The sequence below is a fragment of the Crocuta crocuta genome, unplaced genomic scaffold (assembly GCF_008692635.1).
Source record: "Crocuta crocuta isolate KB4526 unplaced genomic scaffold, BGI_CrCroc_1.0 scaffold44, whole genome shotgun sequence".
In the NCBI taxonomy this organism is placed as follows: Eukaryota; Metazoa; Chordata; class Mammalia; order Carnivora; family Hyaenidae; genus Crocuta; species Crocuta crocuta.
Genome location: NW_027530179.1, coordinates 4,727,049 through 4,733,478, shown reverse-complemented (window position 1 = coordinate 4,733,478; position 6,430 = coordinate 4,727,049).

The window sequence follows — 6,430 nt, the reverse complement described above, 5'->3', positions numbered from 1 at the left end:
TACAGTCCTCTCCGGGGCTCTCCGCTGGCTGCCTGCTCCCCTCTCCCCTTCCTCTCCCCAGGTGTGTGTGGTGGGGTGAGCAACGGGGGTCCCCATGCCTCTGAAACCTTCCATCTGTTCTCTCCTTGACCTTGTGTTTAGAGGGTGTCCCCCAAACAGTCGCAGCTCAACAACCAGAAAAGAGCTTCCTTCCTCCTCTCCTCTCCTCTCCCAGGGACCCACCAGCCCCCCAAGGCACAGACCTAGAAGGCACCCTTGCCTCTGTTTACTTCCAAACACTCACCACATCCTGCCCATTCCACCTCTGGGCCAGTTCAACAGTTGGGTGGCCCAGCAGGTTTAAGAGTCAAGGTGCAGGATGCATGGATGCCCTTTATTTCTGGAAAGTGGCTTAGAGGAGACGGCAGCCAGCAAGCCCCACGCCTCCAGGAACAGGTAGTCCGACCTGGCCTCCAGGTGGGCCCAGCCGTATCAGGGACACTGCAGGCAGCTTCCCCTCCCAGCCTTGACCCAGGCCACCGCCTATCACCCTCTGAGCTGGCCTCGCTCCCCTCCACAGGCACAGCCGGCAGCTTGCCCCATGCTCGGCTGCTCCCCTCCCCACCCACTCTCCTGTTTCCCACCACACAACTCCTCTGGATACAAACCTCAGCCCTCAATAATCCATCCCCACAGCTCTGGTCCCCACAGCCTGGCTGTGCTGTTGTGAGTTTCCTGACCCCTGCTCTGCCTCTCAACATGGCTCCTCTAGGCCAAACAGTCTCAACTTGCTGAATACCTATTTCCCCCCAAACATGTCCCGACTCCCATCCTTCATTCCTGCCTTGCCCTACTCTGGTGCTCTTACCATCCCTTGAACTTACTGAGTTCCCTGCCACCTGCCTGGCCCTCAGGCCACCGCTTAGAGAGGTCCTCTGCACAACAGCCTGGCCCAACTTGACAAATGCAGTCTGGGATGAGGGGCTTTGGGGCATTTGAAGCCAGGCGGTGAGGAGGACTGTGTCGTGGGGCTGGTGTGGCCCTGCCAGCCTCCATGCTCACTGCTGGCCTCCAGGGTCCCCAGACCGTCGGCAGGTCATGGTCCCTCTCATTCAGTGTCATACGTCTGGCTTTGGCTGGGATGAAAGTAGCTGCCACTTTAGACGTCACTTGACCAATCTTCTGGCTCCCAGAAATCTCTTCCAGAAGTCTGAGTCTCCCAGGCTAACGGCTGCTGAGGCAGAAGCATCCCGCCACTTCGCATAGGATGAACCGGCCCCATCACCTCTCAGGGGCTTCTCCAGAGCAGGGGCCATCACTTGCCATCTGGGTTCCCACGGTCCACGCTTGTATCCGGCAGGGTCCCGGCAGGTCACAGGCGGCCCACTCCAGTCAAGACCGTCTGCGGAGAGTTTAACAAAGCTGCGGGCAGCGCAGTAGGCTCCATGAGGCCCCGGGGGCATGGCTCTCGGAAGGAGTGTGGCAGACAGAGCTGTCAGAGGGGACTGGGGATGCGGCCAGCCCTACAGGGGCAGGGGACCGTGACAAGTGCTCCGTACCCATCCTGTGAGCTCCTGCTGGGGCTTCCCACTGGCCAAACCCAATCGGGAGTCAGAGGGCATGGGAGTCCACACAGGTTAGCCGCCAGGGAACAACTAGGCAGAAAAGGGGCACGAGGGACCCTGAAGGGCAAACTAAAAGACATCTAGCCCGGGGCTCAATAAATGTCGGTTGATCCAAATTTAACTGATGTGTGAGCAGGGCTCTATAGGATGACTGACCATGTGTCCGGGAGGAAAGGACACGCCAAGCGGGACATGTGCAAAGACACAGCTGGGGGCTCACACGGCTCACCTGGGTGCAAAGGCGCCGGCCAGGAGGGAGGGGTGGAGGAACAGAGCGAGTGCAGATCTCCAGGCTCCAGGCTGCCGGCACCTGGCGGGCAGAGCTGCTTAGCCGGCCTATACAGGGCTTCCTGGGCCTGGGCTTCCCAGGTGGGAATGGGGCCGCAGAGGCAGAGGCAGCCTCTCGTGGAGCTGGAGAAAAACCTGCGCCTGATAAATCATTCAGCAAACATTGAGAAGCCACCCGGTCCTGGGTGCTGAGAGCTGAGCAGGGAGCCCAGACCAGGTGCCAGCCCCAGGGAGCCCAGTTGGCTGGGCACAGAGAGTGAGGCAAGGCCCATTTCCCTGGCGGGAGCTGAAGCCTGAGTTGCAAGGGGCAGGATGCAGGACTCATAAATACGGCAGGGAGCAGGCCTCGAGTGGGAAACGCTGCCCTCGGCTGCCTGGAGGGAATGGACTTCAGAGAAAACCAGAAGCAACCACGGGTAGCCGCCATCCAACTGCCACTTGGGAGATGGCTCTAAGAGCCGGGGAGGGCCCGCTACTAAGAAAGATGTCCTCCACAGGTTAGTGCAGCAGAAGGAGCAGGAGCTGTGAGGTCAGATGGGCCTGACTTCAGATCCCAGCCTGCCACCGGCCCGGGATTGCTCACTCGCATGTGAGGCACAGCAGTCACACGGTGTCCTTGCAAGGGCTACTTGGAACACAGCGTGTAGAGTGCCTGGCACGAAATCAGCTCTCGATACGTGGGTTTCTCTTCTCTGTTCCTTCCACCAGGCGCTACAGGCCCCAGGCTGAAAGAGGTGTGCGGTCTACACTGAAAGCTGACTCTGGTAGGCGGCTGCACTGCCACAGTGACTCGGCAGCAGACAGCAGCATGCCGGGACTGCGCTCGGCCCCGGGCTGGAGGAGTGCCACTCTGCTCTAGGAAAGTGGGCGGCACTCTATGAAAATTAATAATAAATAGGCAAAACGGGACGGACCCAAAAGGACTCCAAAGTTGTAAGATCTGTGGGGTTGGAAGGCTGCTGGTGCCATTAGGACAGTCATGGAGAACGGGGGCAGGGGCAGAAGCCAAAGCTCTGAGAAAAGCAACTAGCCTCAGTGACCTAGCCTGTGAGCACGTGGCTGGGCCCAACCTCCAACCTTGCCCTCAACCCCAGCCCACAGCTCTCACGTGGTCTGAGCCGCTCTAACCACTCTGTGAGCCCAGGGCCCAGTCCTCTGATGGCCTGGACTCTGCTGGTCTATTTCTCAACCCTTCAGGAAGCTGCAGCCCGTCTAAATCCTCCATTACCTGCTGCTCCACCTTTAGGGCTCAAGCCAGGGCAATGGCACATAAACCGATGTCAAGTGCAAAGTTTCATGGATTTCAGTGTTAGAGGGTTTCGCTCCTCTAATTCATCACCGTGATTTAGGAACCAATGGTTCACTTGACTCCCAGATGTTCTCTGTCCCCTCACATATGACTAGTCTTACCCCAGGGTTTCTTATCCTTGGCACTATCAACACTTGAGGCCAGATGGTTGTAATGGGGTCTGTCCCGTACATCGTAGCATGTCTAACACTGACCCTGGTCTCTACCCATGAGATGCTACCGCCAGTTGTGACGACCACCAACGCTTCCAGATACTGACAAATGTCCCCAGTTGAGCACCACTGCCTTCTCCTGTCCACAGCCTTCTTTTCTCCTCCGCAGGGTAAAGATTTAAAAATTCAACTTTAGAGATGCATGGGTGGCTCAGTAAGTGTCCCACTCTTTATTCTGACTTAAGTCATGAGCCCATGGTTCATGGGTTCAAGCCCCACATTCAGCTCTGTGCTGCCAGTGCAGAGCCTGCTTGGGATTCTCTCCTTTCTCTCTGCCCCTCCCCTGCTCATCTGCTCTCTCTCAAAATAAATAAACTTTTTTAAAAATTAAACTTTAATAAGAGCTTATTTACTCAGTATCCTTCTGGGTGGGGACGGTGGAGGAAACAAGATGGAGGAAGGTAGAAAAGCTCTGTCGACAAGAAGCAACCAACAGCCTAGGCACCTAATGCTGAAACCAACTGACAGTGGCACATTGTCACTCTCTATCACATGCATCTCTTCCTTTCTTTTCCATTCTCTTTCTGTCCCCTGACGGAGCCTAAGGACTGCTGACTACTTCCAAGGACATCATTTAAGCCTGATGAACTTGAGGCGAGGGTTGAGCCGTTTATGTCCATCTCACTCCTTCCATCCATCCCGTAGACATTTCGCCCAGGCTGAAGGGACTGCTGTCCTCTGAACCCCTGTACAAACAACTGCCTCATAAGCCATCTTGTAACTCTTTTTAATTGTTGCCTAAACATTTGAAGGTTACCAAAATGTTGTATGCACGAAACCAAGTTTAGGAGAAGGAACAGTATTTTATTATTTGGAAAGCAAATAATAAGAAAAGCAAGTTCCAGTAAAAAGTTCCAGTAAAAGGCTTCTTTTTCATCCTGGCTAGTCCTGGAAAGAGATACCAAAGGTATGGCCCAAAGCCACACTCATCACGGGTTCTCTCCAAGAAAGCACATATTGATGGCTTGGACGTGAATGTGAACTCCAGTTTCGCAGGGTTACCAGCACAGGCAGACATCCTATGAGCTGGAAACACTGGGCATCCAACCCGTGTGGATGAAGTCTACGGGTAAGGATTTGTACGGAGATGTGCAACCCTGTCCAGCACTTGTCCTGGGAAATACTCCGTAAATGTCTCAACCTTTGTCCTTTCCTACACTAACTATCTAAACACAGACTCCTAAACTGAGACTCCAAATTTTAACCTTTGAGCTGCCAGAACTTTTTGTGTACCTACTGAGCACGCAGCAGACAGCAGAGAATGGGAGGGACAGCCCTGAGTGCAGGGGGCCTGCCCCATTACAAAGTGGGGTGAAAAGTGCTACGCTAAGGGGGTATGAAGCACAGCAGGGGACCCACAGCTCATAAAATGAACACTGAGCCCAACTCCACTGCGTACTCACTCAGTTTTCTATCTATGAAATAGAGACCTACCACCCAGAGTTGTCACTGAGGCCAGAGTCACAGGTGCAAGGCTGGGAGACACCTTAGTGGTAGATGCGAGGGAGGACCACCCTACACCGTGGCAGTGCTCCACAGAGGCAGAGGTTTACCAGTGGTGGTGTCCACAGATCAAGTGGACCCTCAGGAGGAAGTGTCCTGCTACCCAGGGAAGGAGAAGAAGGCAGAGAAGTGGGCTCTGAAGCTCTGGGACCCGGTGGCTTCAGCCCACGGCAGCAAGAGCGCCCTGCCTCCTCCCCACCTGGCCCCATGGCACCCCTGCCCACCTGGCCCAGCCACACCACACACCAAGGAGTCTCCCGGCTCCTCACACCGATGCTGCTTTCTGCCCCAATAGGCTGGGTAGGTGTGTGGCCCCTTCCTAAAATGGTTTTCAGAAAGTGTACCATATTTCTAAGTCCATTGGTGCTAGTGCTCAGTGATACAGTGAGGTGCACTGAAAAGAACTGGACTGAGTACCAGAAAGTCCTAGTTCTAATCCCGAATTTGTTTCTCTCATCTGTGAAACATGGGGCGCTCCTCAGTCCCCCAAGTCATAGTGAAAGGTTCAAACCATACCAGGTTTGTTTTCAATAAACTCATGCCACAGGTGGGTTAGATGTGATGTGCCCTGAGAGAAAGGCACCCATCCATGCTCCCAGCCAGGTGGCACAGAAGGGAAACTCAAAGTACACGCTAGACGAACAGTAGTTATTTAGGAAGCACAAAGTTCTCCTTTCCTTTTTTTTTAAATGTTTATTTATTTTTGAAAAAGAGAGAGAGGCATAAGCGGAGGAGGGGCAGAGAGTGGGGGGACAGGGGATCCAAAGCAGGCTTTGTGCTGACAGCAGTGAGCCTACGTGCAGCTCAGACTTACAAACTGTGAGATCGTGACCTGAGCCAAAGTCGGACCGTTGACCGACTGAGCCATCCAGGCACCCAAAGTTCTCCTTTCCTTTTAAACACTCACCACAAACTTGAACAGACACGATGTATGAATTGCACATTTACTGCGTTATCTACTGTGTGCCAGGTGTTAGAACAGAGTTACAAACACTACAGCCACATTCCTGAACTGGAGGAAGGGAAGAATACACCCCAAGCCCGGGCCATGGGGCCGGGGAGGGCAGTGAGAAAGACCCAGCCAGAAGCTGGAGCGTGGGCAGCAGCGGGCAGACTGAACGGCTCTGGCTCCTGCCATCTGGACTGTCTGGCCCTGGCTAGTCAGGGCCATAGGCTTAGGGGACCCAGTCTGGGCAAAGATTAGTGGGAGCACATTTCCAACATAGGGTTGGTTTTATCATCAGAATTAAGGGGAGAAAAAAGGAGGAATTCCTTTCTATTTCTTTTATTTCTATTATTATTTTGAAAATGTCAAACCTAAAATAAATTGAAAGAATAATACAACTGCCATATTCTCCTTTTAGATTCATCAACTGATAATTTTCTGCAGGTATCCAGACACTTCACTCCTAAGTACTTCAACATCAGGCTTTTTAGAAACATAAATACATGACCTCCTAAAAAACAGAAATGGAACAAAAAACTTCCAAACTCATTCTATGAGGCCAGCATTC